This window comes from Mesoplodon mirus (genome assembly GCF_964341445.2).
Source record: "Mesoplodon mirus genome assembly, chromosome: 5".
Classification (NCBI taxonomy): Eukaryota; Metazoa; Chordata; class Mammalia; order Artiodactyla; family Ziphiidae; genus Mesoplodon; species Mesoplodon mirus.
This window is the reverse complement of record NC_138980.1, coordinates 166853402-166871301: the sequence shown is the minus strand read 5'-3', so window position 1 is coordinate 166871301 and position 17900 is coordinate 166853402.

Sequence of the window (17900 nt, the reverse complement as noted above, 5' to 3'; positions counted from 1 at the left end):
TTCAAAACCCAGCCTCTCCTCTTGAATATTTAAAGTACCACTTTATAGAATATAGATTACTAAAAATGCTTGCCTATGCAGACTTAATGTACCTGGGTGGGAGAGGGAGAGTGGGTAACTGGAAAACGTCTGACCATTGAGTTGAAAGGTGAGGTTTATCCAGAAAGATCCTTACTTTGCTAATAGAGTAACCCCTGCCTGATTCAAATGTTCTTTTTTCACCTGAAATGTAGGCAAATTGGGAAAATTATGCCAGTCATATTAAGACTAGGGAGGAACAAAGAGTTGGACTTGTGAGATGCACTCACAAGTACGAAATAATTAAAATATGGAAAGTGTCTGCATTCTGCTATTATCACTGAACTATTCTGTTTTCTTCCCTTCAGTTTTACTGTTACATGATGAACATGAATTCCTCTCTGTTTATGCCACTGTAGCAGATATTTTTTTTTAATTTTCAGCTAAATGCATTTTATATTTTAAAAATATCAATGTATCTAAGCCAGAAAATAAGACAATAAATACTATTTTTTAAAAAATATAATAAAGAGAACAATGAAATAATATGGCAGATACACCCTCATTATAATACTTAACACAACAATAAATGTGCTTAACTCACATACCCAACAATATAGGTGAAGTTTCTATAATTAACAAATATAAACAAAGCCAAAAAAATAACTTTTAAAACTTACAAACATGATCTTCAATTTATTTTCTATGAAGCACTTTAATGGTTACATGTGGAAATATAGAATGGTAAAATGTTTAGAGAACTGGAAAAAGTTGCATTAGATAAAGATGACTGCAAAGAAGAGCAACTTTAATCAAATTTAAAGCTAAATATCTTAATTGACAAAGAGGAACATTTATAGATATATTCAAACTTTCATCCAACTTTTATTTTTTCACTTCATGTCATCCTGACTTGTTTGAAAACTTGAAGATACAGAGGCCATAATGTAAGCTACCATCCCCATTAAATTTGTATCTGATGGTATTCCTAGCTATGACTGGATGTAATATTAATACATGGAATATTTACTTGAGCACTGGTCCTATTCCTTCCAAAGGGCTTTTCTCCTGCAGTTGTCTCTTCACTCTTCATTTCTTCCATTTCTATAAAATAATTGTCATAGAAACTCCATGAAATATTGCAGTGCATATAATAAATGACTGAGGTAGTACTCAGAATCAATCTTTACCTCCTTCTAGTGTAAACTCCAAAACTAGAGAGGCTGAGATACTAAATATTTTATTTCCAAGAACCCTTGTAATGAGTGTTTTGGTTAACAGGTAGGTTATACCACCTTGCTGGATCATGAGAAATTTGGAAGCAGCACTGGGATAAGAGTGTGTCCTCTAGCTCTTTTACTGTCAGGCAAGCAAAGTCATAGAAAAATTGGAGGTATTTGACAGCAAAGTGTCCACCATGTCATTGGCTTAGTCTGGAGACTAGCTTCATTGCTCTTACGTGGTGATGACAAGAGTGGTGGTTGCTTCCTAATCATTAAATACCAGCTACCTTGAAGTTAGTAGTTCAAATGGAGGACTTAGGATTCCCTGCATTTAGGGAGGGGACTGTCTGGGAAGAAAATTCACCCCAAATATTTCAAATGAACAACTGTAAATGGATTAATAACAGAGGTGTGGGCAGGGGTAAGGGAGCACAGAAGGGATATTGATGCGCCCAGCATTAGTTATGTCACGTGAGCTGAGGGGGCAAGGTGAATACAGAATGTTACTGTAGCCCTGGGAGAGCTCCACCTGGGGAGGAAGCTCCACCTGGCAAGAGCTGATGTCTTCTACTAGATTGATGTTGTTGTTTCAATATCTAATTGAATGTCTCTTTAGTCTTAAAATCGTTGTGTAGTTTTTCTATTTCCTGACACAAAATCCTAAACCCCTAATTATAAAATTGTTGTCTTGATTCCACATCCTTACTACATCATTTCTATGCAACTCTTTACTGCAGCTGAAAAGTTTACACACTCCCTGTCTCCATTTCTTCTCTAATTTTCTATTTGACTCAATCCACAAGGAGTCATCCCTACTCTTTCATCCTCACCTTTCTTCAGATCAGGTTCTTGTCAAAGTCATTAGTGGCTTTCATTTTGCCAGAAACAATGATGAAATTTTAGTTCTCATCTTTCTGAACCCTTGAGTACAAACTTTCCATAACACTCTGTTTTCTCCTCCACTATTCATGAATTCACATAATCCATCATTGAATAACATTCATCATTGCAATCTCTACATATCTGAGACCTTCCCAGTTGCAGTTCTCAGACCTCTCTTCTTCCTTGTCTTTGCTTGCTCTTCAACTAACCTCATTTGGTCCCATGGTTTCAAACACAATCTCTATTCTGATGATTCACAAATTTATATCTCCAAACCTTCTTCCCCTTACATTTCAGACTTATATAGAAGTGTCTCCTCAACATCTATATTTGTATATCTAATGATTATTTCAAATGTAATGGGCTTGAAGCAACTTGACCTTTCCACAACCACCCAACTTTCTAAATGGTATTTCCACCTTTTCTCATGTTCAGACAAAAATATTTGGAGTCATCCTTGATCTCTTTCTCTCTCATACTTAATAGAAAATATGCCAGGAAATGCTGCTGGGTCTATGTTTAAATTCATTCAGAGGCTCTTCACCTGTCACTATATTCACAGCTAGCAATTTGACCCAAGTAATCATAATAACTTTGCCTGAATTACCAAGACAAATTCCTATACTGTCTCCCCATGTTTTACCAATTTTACCCTTTATTCTTATTACAGAATTCAAAATGGGCCTTAAAAGTTGTAGGTTAGGTTGTGTTATTCCTCTACAACAGACACTCTAAATGGTTCATATCTCACTCAGAAGAGCATCCAAGTCATTCATTCCACAGAATAAAAGCCCTACATAAACAGCCAGTTATTTCTTTTCATATTCCACTACCTTATCCTGCCCCAGCCAGGAGGGACTTCTTTATTTTCCTTAAATACCAAACTTGTATTTATCTCACGTACTTAGTACTTGCTATTCTCTCTGCTGGACTACTCTCCTAGAATATGTCTGGTTCACTTCTTCATATTTTTTTCTCAATATCCTATGTCAAATACCATTTTGCTTTGATCTCCATTTCTTAAATTGCCTATGTGGTCACTTGGTATATTGTTTTCTTGTTCTTGTGTGTTTGTGTGTGTGCATGTATGTACATATATACATATATATACATATATATATATATATATATATATATATATATATATATATATATATATATATATATTTCTTTGCTGCCTCTCCTCCAGCAGTAAAATGCAAACTCCATGAAAACAGACACTTTAATTCAGGGCTCATAGTAAGCAGAATTCTAAGATGGCTCCCAACGATACCCACCTCTTTATTTCCATGCCCTGTATAATCTCTTCTCATTAGTGCAAACTGGGCCTAGTGACTTGCTTGAAATGAATAGAGTGTAACAAGAGTTATGGGATGTTACTTCTGAGATTAGGTTGCAAAAGACAGTTGATTTCTACATTGCTCTCTCTTTGTCTTTCTGTTTCTGTCTCTCTCTGGTTCTTCTTCGGTACTTGCTAGAGTAAACAGTAAAGCAAACTGGAGGGGCCCATATGGCAAGGAACTGAGGATGGACTCTAGGTAATCACTAATAAGAAACTGAGAGTTTTGTCCAACAACCATTGAGGGACTGAATCCTGAATCACATGAATGTGCTTAAAATTGGATCCTTTCCTAGTGAAGTCATCAAAAGAGACCAAAGACCTAGCTGACATTAAAAAAAAAAATTATTGGAGTATAGTTGATTTACAATGCTGTGTTAGTTTCAGTTGTATGGCAAAGTGAATCAGTTATACATATACATATATCCACTCTTTTTTAGACCCTTTTCTCATATAGGCCATTATAGAGTATTGAGTAGAGTTCCCTGTGCTGTATAGCAGGTTCTTATTAGTTATCTATTTTATATATAGTAGTGTGTATATGTCAGTCCCAATCTCGCAATCAAAGCTATTATGAGGTATCACCTCACACTAGTCAGAACGGTCATCATCAAAAAATCTACAAACAATAAATGCTGGAGAGGGTGTGGAGAAAAGGGAACACTCCTATACTGCTGGTGGGGATGTAAATTGGTACAGTCACTATGGAGAACAGTATGGAGTTTCCTTAAAAAAACAAACAAAAAAAGAACTACCATGTGACCCAGCAATACCACTTCTGGGCATATACCCGGAGAAAACCATAATTCAAAAAGATACATGCACCCCAATGTTCACTGCAGCACTATTTACAATAGTCAGGACATGGAAGCAACTGAAATATTCATCAACAGAGGAATGGGTAAGGAAGAAGTGGTACATATATACAATGGAATATTACTCAGCCATAAAAAGAACGACACAATGACATTTGCAGCAACATGGATGGACCTAGAGATTGTCATACTGAGTGAAGTAAGTCAGATACAGAAAGACAATATCATATGATATCGCTTATATGTGGAATCTAAAAAAATGGTACAAATGAACTTATTTACACAACAGAAGTAGAGTCACAGATGTACAGATGTAGAAAAGAAACTTATGGTTACCTGGTTGACATTTTGATTGTAGCCTGTGTGAGATTCTGAAGTAGAGGACCTGGTTAAGCCATGCTAAGACTCTTGACTCTCAGAAAATGTGAGAAAAATGTTGTTTTGCTCCAATAAGTTTTGTAGTATTTGTACACAGAGCATAAATAATGAAGTGCTATATCCCCTCCATAGAGGAAATACTCAGCAAATACTAGTAAAAACATTAAATTGTCATTTTTTAGGTCAAAAATGTTCAAATGTTAATATTTTCATAAACTTTGACATACATTTGTTGAATGGAGTAATGAAGAACTTGCAGAAATACAAACAGGAACATAAAAGTATAAAGTTCCTTAAAGAACTTAAATAATTTAAAGTAGTACTTAACTCATTTAAAGTAATTAAGAGGTAACCAGTATAAATTAGTGGAAAAAAAAAAAAAACAGTGGTTTTGAATGTCATTTTGCCAGTTTCTGGAAATGAGATATTTGGTAAATTACTCTCAAATATTTTTTAATTGATAATATTATTTTGGAGTATTGTTATGAAGATGAAATAATAAAAACTAGAGAGCATAACTAGTTTACTGTTTGACATAGTGAGCTTTTAAAAAATAAGTACTGTTCAAGAAAAAATATTGCTTTATTTTACTATATGTCAATATAGATTTGGGGGGGGGGGTTTACCATAATATGAGGAAACTGAAAAATAAAGAAAGCCAGATAAATATTTTGTATAAAAATATTGGGCATAAATAATCTTTCTTTACACAATCCAGTTTCTAACATTAATCATTTATAATTTTATTTGGAATATTTATTTCTATAGAATCAAGATAAAGCTCTTAGAAGTTATTTAATCAATTAGATTTAAGGTGAATATTCTCAGATAGCATCATAGTTCAAAAGGAAATGATTATCTTAGTTTGAATCAAAGCTGTATATTTAGGTTCAGAAATAGACTTTTCAGTAACAGCTTCTATAAAATATTCAAAAGCTAGAAGACATTTATCTTAAATGTCAAGTAAGGGACACACATTTTAGAAACAAATCTTGGTGATTTATCTCTGATGTTTTTCTATTTTTTGTTAATCAAGATGTATTAGTAAGTTAAAACTTTAACAAAGGATAAAGAAAAATGGTGGAAAAATCTCTTTATATTTAAGAAAGCTATGAGAAATATTTTCATGATGGTTGTACAAATAGAAAAACAATAATAATTTGGGGAGCATATCCTTATGTTCGGAAAACATAGGAAATATGTATTTATAGTATATGTCTGTCTCATTTGAGGAAGATAGTGAACATTAATTAACTGCTAATGGTCTCACCTTATATTCACAAATTTGTTAAAAGTTTGTTCTCCATTATAAATATTTATATAGTATGTTTTGGATTTTAAAATTATGTGAAATGCCGAAATATTTTATTCAATTTGTATGATTCCAGATATGCCTTTCTTTCAGTAGACATTTGAAATATACAGAGTATGGTTTCACATAGATAAGAAATGTAAACTATTGCCGGAATTCAATTCAATTATAACTAAAAACAAGTATTTATGAAATTGAAGAGCATATTATGATTCATGAACTAAATATATTATTATGGTATGGACATTGGTGACATATAAAGAATGAAAAAATATGAATAAATATGTATATGGCACAATCATCTTAGAATGCTAGAAAATATTAATATTATTATGGAATTTTATATGTTTGTAATTTTTTTTGCTTTAGTTGTAAAATGTGTAAGCCTATTGACAAAATTTGTATTTTTATTTATAAAACATTGGTTGACTGTAAAATATGTATGTGTGTACACACATTCACAGAGTACACATATACATATATTCATATATATATAAACATATTAAGACATGTATACATATATAAAGCAGACAGTACATTATAAAATCACACTTGCAGGGGCTTCCCTGGTGGCGCAGTGGTTGAGAGTCCGCCTGCCGATGCAGGGTACACGGGTACATGCCCCTGTCTGGGAAGATCCCACTTGCCATGCGGCAGAGTGGCTAGGCCCATGAGCCATAGCCACTGAGCCTGAGCGTCCGGAGCCTGTGCTCCACAACGGGAGAGGGCACAACAGTGAGAAGCCCGAGTACCACAAAAAAAAAAAAAAAAAAAAAAAAAAAAAAAATCACACTTGCATAAAATATCACCATGGATGACACAAGAAATTTAATAACTGGATTGACTTTGAGTAAATAAAGTGGGCGACTGAAATAACAATACTGCGATATAGAATGTTTCCTGTCTAACTGTATCAGTCATTCCTTACACTACAATTTAAGTTCTTGAGCTCTCACTGTTGCAATCTCAGCTTGGACTCTAAGTGGCTTCAACTGGTACAAGACAAAATGCTTCAGCCTTATGTTCATAACACCCCCCCCCCCGCATTTGGCTCTCTCACTGGTGCTTCTCTGTAGATTTGAGACGCAAGATCCCCTAGGATTGACCCATAACTGCACAACCAACACTATAGGTGAGTTATTAACCATGGGGTGAACTCTTGATAAATGAGAATTGGAGACAAGCAAATTAATTCTTTGCTTTTCTTTTGGCTCTCCTACCTCCCTTGCCTCACTGGCTTTTTTTCACCTTAACTCTATTCCCTGGAATTATAGTTCTTAATAGAATGGTAGTATGTAAACTTTTACTGTGATTTCTGCTTGTCGGGGGGCATAGGCCAAGACAGTTGGTTCCAGGAGTGTTCTTAAAACCAAACCCTAAGGATGGAATTTTGGAACTACATTACTCATGGTCCTGATGGCAACAAGTTGGTCTTAGTTAACCCCGGGCATCTGTGGAGTCATGATTATTATCATTCTCACCTATTATTAATTGAGATCAGTACATTTGGCAAATGACCTGTTGACATATGCAGTAACTGTGGGGCTTGAAGAGTAAAGGACTCAGTGATAAGAAACATTGTCCAAACCAGAGTCACAAGGATTTTCTCAGTTTCTCATATCTTTTCTTATAGGGGTTTTATAAGTTTTAGCTTTTACATTCACACTATAATCCATTTCCAGTTTTATTTGTTTGTTTTATGGTGTGATTATTGGCTTGAGGTTTAGTGTTTTCCCATCAGGTTGTTAAGGCAATATTCTTTTAGAAGACTAATCATTCCCAATTATATTGTATGGTAGCATTTGTTGAAAACCAGTTGACCAGATATATGTGGATCTGTTTTGGCCTCTCTGTTCCTCTCCGTGTACCTTTATGTTCATCCTAATACACCCCATCACCCTGCCCAAAACAAAATCACCATCTGGATTAATGGAGATTTTTATTAAATAACAATTTGATAATATAAGTTCTTCTACTGGGTTTTTCCTAATGAAAATATTATTAGCTATTCAAGGTCCTTTGCATCGTCAAATAAATTTTAGAATCACATATATGTGTGTGTGTGTGTGTGTGCGCATACGCATATGTACACACACACACATAAAGTGGGTGGTGTTTAAATAGAAAATGCAAGGAGTTTATAGATCCACTTGGGGAGAATTGATGTCTTACTATGCTGAATCTTCCAATCTGTGAACACAGTACAAGTCTCCATTTATTTGGGTACTGTTAATTTTTTCTCAGGGTAGTTTCGTAATTTGCAGTGTACATATTTATATATATTTGTTAAATCTGTTATTATATTTTCATCTTTTTCGATATTATTGTGGGTTTGAATCAAATTATACTCACCATAAAGCTAATGTTGGTAGAATTTTCATTTGTCATAAGTGATCCATTTATTCTCCACAGAAAATTTTAGTGTTCTTTTTTGTTTTTGTTTTGTTTTCTTTATAACATTGCTTTGTGTGGGTTTTTCCATATATATATATATATATAATTGTCTATGGGCCCTTTAATTCTAACAAATACTTTTTCAAAATTATGTAATTAATCCCATCTTTTCTTCAAATATTTTCTCATCTGTCTTAAATTTTATTTCTTTTAATAAAGTTTCCTGGTTTGTTCTTCTGTGCTTCATTCTGGGTGGTTTCCTCAATCTTGTGTTCTTATTAACTTATATCTTAACTCTATTTGCTATATTGACAACTTATTATGTTCTCTACCTCTCCAATTATGTATTCTAAAGCTAATTATTTGCTAATTTATAATTATTGGCTGACTAATTCTAATATTGCTACAGCTGATGAAATAGATAATCTAGAATACTGTGTTAGATACTACTCTGTCAAACAACATACAGGAAGGAAAGCTATGGTACTGTTTATAGCATCCCCAGAAAGCTGTCTGTATTAAAGTAGATGAGTCTTTGGGTGGAAGATACATAAAATTGAAGAGGAAATTACAGTTAATTAGATCTCAATTCATAAAACAACTTAAATTCATAATTTCTCCCTGTGCCCCAAAGTTAGACAGTTTATCACTTTGTCCACACATATTTGTCTCACTTCTAGTATACCTGGACTATGTTCTGAGTTGGGGGCGAGGTCTGTGGTTTTAAACAATAATGGAGAAGAAGCAAGTGCAGAACTCAACAATTGCTTTCCTCTTTTATCCTTTTACAACTACTGTTTCATTTTTATCTTTGTACATATAAAAAGGTGGCTATTTTACAATACTGTTTCTTCTATATTTAGCTAACGTTTTCATTGTACTTCCTTAATTTTAAAAAAGTGTATTTAGCTATTTTTGTGGGTTTGAATTCGTATTCTTTTTGTCCAACTACAAATTTCTAAATGTGATTTTATTTCCATTTTAATAATAATTACCTTATTTTTCATTTTATCAGAGCTTCATTATTCAATAAATCCAATAATCCCCACATTGCATTGTAGATTACTCTGATCCAGTATTTTAATTCTACCCTTTTTTTACCCCACAAATTATTATCTGTGCTATTACTGGTGATTTTATTTTTATTTCAATATAAATATTTATTAATATTTATCACATACTTACCTACTCTTTTGCTTACTATTTATTCTCACATCTCCAGAATTCCTTCTGAGTTCATTTCCTTCTTCTTTCTGGATTCTCTCCTTTAGAACTTTCCGAGCATTGTGGAGATATTTGTATTTTTGTACTCTCTCTTTTTTGATCTCCCTGACTCTCTTTGTCCTTTGTCTTTTTTTTTCTTTCTTGAGAAAACTGATCACTGATTCATTGGTACATAACTCTAGGTTAATCGTTATTTCCTCTCAGGATTGCAAAATAGATTACGTCTGTTCTCTGTGATAATTATAGGTTTAATTTTTAAAATATATTTCCACTCATATGTTCTTTTGCTGCAAGTGTGTAACCTGTTTTATAGATATCTTTCACCAATTCTAGACACTTCTTAGCCACTTTCACTTCACATATTGTTGCTCACTTCTATATTTTCTACATTCCCTCCTTCTGTAGTTTGAACTAGATATTTTGGACCTCACTTTACCCTCTTTTCCTTTTATTCTATTTCTAAACTTTCTTCCATATTTTCTTTAATCTTGCATATCTACTTGGCATTCAGTAATTTTTCAGATATATCTTCCAGTTTAACTATTCTCTATTCAGCTGTCATTCACCTGAGTTATTTAAATGATTTAAACATTGTCTTATTTTTAAAATCTCCTGGATTATTTTTTATTGTATCTTATTCTTTGAGCAATATTTTAATTATATTTTATCTTTCTGAAAGTCCATAATTATTACTCTCAATTCTATAATAGTGATTTCATTTTTTATTTCTTTTTCTGCTATCACTTCTTTTGTGTTGCTTCTCTCTGTGTTGCTGACTTTCACTAGTGCACTTATATTTACTTGAATTTACTTTGTGAAAACATGGAAAAACTAAGTAAGGATGTTGTTTTTGCCCTAGTTTGAATTTGAAGTTGCTTCTTTATAACTAAAGTGTTCTACTCATCTCTATTCACTGATTTATGGTTTCTAATATAGACTAGTTTTTCTCTCCCACCTCATCTTCATTGCTACTTATAATATTGATATTTGCATTTTCTTCAAAATTAACACCACATGTTTTAGCTCACTTTTTATTTCTTACCAGATTTGCAATAAGGCAACATTATGTACTATTTAGGACTTAGTGTTCAAAAGCAGAATATCTTATCAAAGTATCTCTTCTGGGCTTCCCTGGTGGCACAGTGTTTGAGAGTCCACCTGCCGATGCAGGGGACATGGGTTCATGCCCCGGTCCAGGAAGATCCCACATGCCATGGAGTGGCTGGGCCCGTGAGCTATGGCTGCTGAGCCTGTGCACCCAGAGCCTGTGCTCCACAACGGGAGAGGCCACAACAGGGAGAGGCCCGTGTACTGGAAAAAAAAAAAAAAAAAAAGTATCTCTTCTGCCACATATAAAGTACCAAACCCATTTAATTATCTTTGTATGTGGCCAACTGCCTACTAGCAAACAAAATATGTTAGATAATATTAGGAGTGATTAGGATTAATATTAGTGTGATTACTGTATATAAAAAGACCTACATATTTATTTGAAGCAATATAAATTCTGATATTTTAATTTTTTTCCTATAAAATAAAACACCACTTATCATTAAAAAAATCACTAATTCAAACATAAGCTAATGAAATATTTTCAACTTTTTAGAACTCATGTAGTCAGATTTTAAAGCACCACTTAATTTTTAATGTACATTCTTCCAAAGAAATGTGTTAGTTTGTACTTATTTGTATGTTTTGTTCATCTAGCATGTATTGTAATGTATTCTAAAAGTGTGTCCTTAGAATCTCAAATTACTTTATACATTTGTCAATAGAAAGGACATATTTCTTTCCAAATTTGGTATTACCTTATGGTATGTAGCATTAATTTGGTAAAAAAAAAAAAAGATGTAATTTTACAATTCTTTTTCATTTTAATCATTTGAAATTTGGTTATTAAAATATGCAATATTTGGTGACAGACATAAGCAAAGTAGCTGTGAATCATAAAATCTCAACTTCACAATTCAAAAAAATAGAAAAATAAGCAATATGAAAAGGTAAAGAGTGTATATTAATGAATTTTTCTACAGTAGCAAAACCCCCAAATCCCATATCTTACAAGAAATATCCATACATTGTTCTCATTATATGCCAAGGTTGTGTACTACCCGTTGTAGCATTTTCTACATGTTTTGACCTTCCAGAATAGAAGTTAAAGTGATCCCCTACTTGAGATATATCATTCTTTTTGTAGAGGAAAAGAGCATGAAAGCTGGCAAAATTTGCAATAAGTTAAATCTTTAGTTCAGAATTGTCCCATGGCATGTCTACTCAAAGCTCTTTGGTAAAAGCAAGTCACATGCCCAAGGCCCTACCTCAAAGAACATGTTTTCAAATTACAATAGATAAGGAGATATAATCCTACTTCACAAAAGAGAGGAGCAAGTATTGAATAAAATATAAATACTGACTGTAATAAGAGAAAACACACCCAAAAATCAAAGAATATATTTGTTTGTACTACTTTTAAAAGAATAGATATAGTAACTCTTTGTGTGTGATGAGAATACTTAAGATCTTCTCTCAGCAAATTTGAAGTATACAATACAGTATTATTAACTATAGTTATCATGCTGTACCTTGGAGCCCCAGAACTTTTTAATCTTATAACTGAAATTTGTACCTATTGTCAATTATGCCTCAATAAGACTGAAAAAGAAAGAAAAAAAAGGAATATATGCAGTTCTATAGCTGAACAATAATGCTATGTTTTCTTTTATAAACTCTATTTAATTGAAAGGATATGTATGTCATGCAGCCTCTACTCCATCCTCCATAGAAAAGGCTTTTGTTAAAGACTACTCTAATTATTTAAATTCTGTTACATAGAATTTAAGTGTGTGATTTGAACAGAATGTAGATCTTATAGGACTTAATTATTTTCAGTTAATGTAAGATGACAGGCACATAAAAGTGAAATGAAAGAAATCTATTTAACTTTGTTTTATTTCCTAAGTCTAGGAATGTTTGAATTCCATAGCTTTCCCATGGAGAGAGATGACAACTGTCATCCCCTAGTATTGAAATTTGTAGCTTATGTTCTGTGTCTTTTTTCCTTCAAGATTCTGTCAATGGTGGTTCAATAGAGTTATCAGCTTTTGTTGTGCAAGGATATATAAAAATAACAGAGGGATAGCTAATAGTGAACTGTTTCAATATTTTACAAATTTGAAACAATAACCATATGGTATTGTTAGTATTACTTTGTTAACCTAAAATGTCAAAAAGCTACACATTGTATCTATACAGAAATGTTGGACTCAGACTAACTAAATTCAGGTCAGTGATCACACAATTATAAACTAATTTCTAAAATGTAATTTTAGAAATTAAATTTTGGAAACTAAAAATTTCTAGAAAAATTAAAAAAAAATTAGAAATTAAATTTTACTATTTTTCATATATAAAAAATATAATGTACAAATTCTTCATAGCAAACATTGGTTTTTCAACAATTTTGTTAAGTTCAGCAGAAAATCTAGAATTAAAATATTCCTTTATAAGTGACCAAATTTCAAACTCCAAAACTACGGTTTTGGTGGCATTGCTGATGATTTCACTATTTCCTTTATGTCATTCTATTTACTAATTCTAGATCTTGCTCACAGTTCTATGGAAAGATATATATATATATATATATATATATATATATATATATATATATATATATATATATATATATATATATATATATATGCCTCAGAATTATATGTTATAAATAATACTCTGAAAGGATATTTATTAGTGTTTCAATAATATCATGGTCATGAAAATTCTCAGATCTCTTGCTGTGGCTCCACACTTCTGGAAGCATTACCATACCCATGTCTAGGATGTGCTTCCCAGACTGCCCACCAATCAATGAATGAAGATGGTAGATACAGCAGAGCCAACACACTCCTGACTCTAAAAAGCATGGTTTGAGATTTCCCATGGACCTGCGCAAATCTTCCTCAAATCTAAACTACAGTCAGCCACATCCTGCCCAACTCCCCTTATTCCTCTGTCTCATTTTAAGGGTTTCATCCCTGCATGAAAGCCTGGAGACTCTCCTTGCCTGCTCCTGCCTCTTTGCCTTTATCTTTTGCAGGTATCTCCTCAATAAAACCATGCACATTTAATTCCCTCTAGAAGAGCTTAACCGACTTAGGTAGCAGGAAATAGTTCAAGAAAAAGGTGGTGGATTATTCTTGGGTTGCTTACTGCCTGGCAAGCTAGGGAAATGTCACTTTGTGTGGTAAGTGGGCTATGGATTGTCTCCAGTACAAGATGGAGTCCCAAATGCTCATGATTTCATTTGTGGTGACTGGAGAAAATGGTTCAGTTAAGAGGACTGCCATTACATTTACAGGGATTCAGCCTTTTGAAAGATTTGGGGGAGAATAATGCCTTTAAGGAATGAGGAGTTGATTGGTTTTTGATGACCTGTATTGATGTCCAGCAGAGAGGTTATAAGAAACTACGGCCATTGTTGGTAAAATCAGGGATGCTGAATTGGGGGATGGGGACATCTGGATAGATTCTCTAGATAGATGATCCTGAAGAAGTTGTCTCTCCTGGAGCCCCTGAATCCTCAGAGTTCACAAAAGTGACTCTCCAGTCCTTCCTAGTGAAAGCTAACAGTTTATGCATGATAGAGAACACTGTAGTAGCCTCTCTCACAAAGGCAACAGGTGACCACCTTTCCTCAAGAGATTCATTTCTTCTCCCTTGTGTCACAGGCTTGTAATTAGCATTAAATTGCGACCTAATCCAACTGGAATGTGCTAAGAAGGAGCATATACACTTATAGACGAGATATAAGAATTAGCTTATATTAGCAGGAGTTGAAGGAATAACCCAGGGATTGCATTTTGCAGGTACTTGCTGAGTAGGTTAGAATATAAGACTGCATAAGAAAGAATTCTCAGGACATGAGGATTTAATGTTCAGGCAAGGGCCTCAGAAAATAGAGATACCTCAACACTCTAGAAGAATGAAGAAAGAAATATCCCATGTTGAGCAACAGACATAGCTGAGTTGCCATGACCAGAAGAGAGAAAGCTGGATGGAATAAATTACGTGAGTCCAGAAAACCTACCAGAGGAGAGGTTTTCAGGAGGAACCAGAATACATACCATTCACCAAGGCCATCCAAAATGCATTGATGAGAGGCATCGGCACCACAGCATGTTAAGTGGTAGCTCTATTCTGTAAGGCTGATTTGATGACAAGGGAGGCTGTGACAAACTTGGAATTGTTAATCTATGGATCTCAAAATAACAGGAGATCTAGAGATCTTTTATATCTAGAACAGATATAGCAGAGGAGAAGGGGTTGAGAAGTGGGCAAAATGGGCAAAAGGGATCGACTATATGGTGATGAATGATAACTACTCTTTTGATGATGATCACTTTGTATATTGAATTATAATGTTGCACACCTGAAGCTTTTATAATGGTATACATAGATCCTACTTCAATAAAAAATAAAGCTTTTATATCATTACTGATTTTTTTGTTTTTAATTATGAGAAAATCATATTTGAAGTAACTGTGGTTCATTGTATATTTTTCTATAACTCCTGTTAATTCTGTCAATTTTTAAAATGTATGTTGCTTTGTCTTATTACTGGTTATTTTCTAAATTCAGCTTTTTAATCTTTAACTTTTCAAAGTGACTTAAATTATGCCAATTAGCCATTATTGTAAGTACAATACCACGTATTGTTGTTTTGTCCTTTGTACTTTAGTTGTCATTCATTCTCCTTCTATATGTGTTATGTATCCACAGTGTAGTTTTTTCTTTAAAGAGTTAGTAACTATTTAATATATTTTATAAATATTATTTTATAATTAAATTCACAATTTCCCTTTCTGGTGATCTTCATTTCTTCCTGCAGATACATACGTCAGTAAATTTTTTTGTTTGTTTGTTTTGGTTTGGTTTTCTTTGCTTATCTGAAGAGCTATCAACAGTATTCTTGCAGTCTGGTTTAGCTAGCAACAAATTCTGCCTGTTCTTGTTTATTTGAAAATTTCATTATTTAACCTTAATTTTGGAACAAAATTATTACTACATATAAAATTTGGGGTTTACACATTTTTCCTAAAATTCATTAAATATATGATTTCATTATCTCTGGCATCACTTGTTTCTGATGATGTTAGCTCTCATTCTTCTTATTGTTGTGCCAGAATATAATGTATCTTTTTATTTTCTGGTTAAATATTTTTTTTCATTTATGATGTTTGACTATGATGTGACTTTCTTTGAATGTATTCTATTTGTGTCTTGCAGAATTTTTTAAAAAATAAATTTTTGTTTTTAGAAAAAAATTTAGATTTATAGAAAAATTGAAAGGGTAATACAGACAGTTCCCATATACCCAGCCCCGAGTTACATTCTGTACCCATCCTGGATTCCCCTGACCTCTTAAATGATTTTTTTTTTATTTTGTTTATATTAATATTTACCATTTGAGCTGTAAAGCTCTATGGAATTTTACAAATGCTTGGTGTCATGTATCTGCAATGAAAGTATATAGCATTGTTTTGAAACTCTGAACATATTCCCTGTGTTTCATCATCATTTCTAGCCCTTCTATAATCTACTGGCCACTACCGATTTACCATGTCTATATGTCCTGTCATTTCCAGATGTCATATAAGTGGAATAATTCAGTGTGTAGACTTTTCCTACTGGCTTCTTTCATTTTACCTTATACATTTAATATTCCTCTGTATACTTTCATGGCATGTTAGTTCATTTATTTCTTCATTGAATAATATTTCACTGTTTGAATGTACCACACTTTGTTTATCCATTCATCTATTTCTCTCTTGATTGTCTTTGCTCCTTGTGAAATACCAGTTGACTATAATTTTGTGCATCTACTTCTGGGCTGTTTATATGGTTTAATTGATCTATGTGTCTATTCTTGAGCCAATATCATGCTCTCTTGATTACTGTAGCTTTATAGTAATTCTTCAATTTAGGAATTGTTAATACTACAGCTATGCTGTTAATCTTCTATTATTGTTTTGGCTATTTTAGGTCTTTCTACTTTCCACATTAACTGGATATTAGTTTGTCAATATCAAGAAAATAGCTCACTGGAATTTTGATTGGAATTTCATGGAATATATAGATACAGTTAAGAAGAATAAACATCTTAATAATATTGATTTTTCCAGTCAATATGAACAGAATAACTCTTGATTTATTTAATCTTTGATTTCTTTTATCAACATTGTATAGTTTTGCACATGTAGTTCCTATACATATTTGGTTAGATTTATATTTAAGTACTTTATTTTTATGGTACAATATACCTGGTATGTTTTAATTTCAAATTTCATTGATTTATTAAATGTATGTGTGTTTATATTTATATGTATGGTGTATATATATTATATATATATTATATATATATATATATGTATAGCATATACACAAAAATATATACTAAACCATGAATCCTGTGACTTTGTTATAGTCCTTTATTATTTCTATAATTTTCCAAAATTATTTTTTCTGTAGAGACAATCATGTCATCTGCAAGTATAGACAGCTTTATTTAATCCTTTCCAAGTAGAATACTTTCTCTTTTTTTTTCTTGTTTTAATGTACTAGCTAAAAATCTCAGTAAAAAGGAGAGTAGGAGGAGTAAAAGAGAATATCTTTCCTTTTTTCTGGATTTTAGTGAGAAATTTTTCAGCTTCTTAACATGATATATAAATATTTTTATTTCACATAATGCTTCTGTCTGTTTTTGGTATTATGGTAATGCTGACCTCATAGAATGAGTTTCCTCAGCTTCTATTTTCTGGAAGAGATTGTGGTGATTGGCACAATTTCTTTTGATTTGGTAAAATCCACCAGTGACTATCTGAACTGAAGGTTTCTTTTTTGGAAGGTTATTGATACAATTTTTTAAAATAGATATGGGCCTGATCAGATTACCTATCTCTCCTTGTGTAAGTTTTAAGCATTTGTGTCTGTGAAGAAATCATTCTGTTTCATCTAAATTATAGAGTTCTGCTTGTTGTTCTTTATTGCCTTTTTAACATTCATGAAACAGGTCAGGATGACGTCTCTTTAATTTCTGATATTGGTAATTGTTTTTTCTTTTCTTTTCTTTTTCTGTTAACCTGGCTAGAGGTTTATCAGTTTTGCTGGTCTTTTCAAAGAAGTTTTTGGTTTCATTGATTTTCTCTACTAAAATTTTCAGTTTCAATAATTTATGCTCACATATGTATTATTTCTTTTTACTTTCTGCTTACACTAATATTAAATTGTTCTTCATTCTCTAGTTTCCTGAGGTGGAGCTC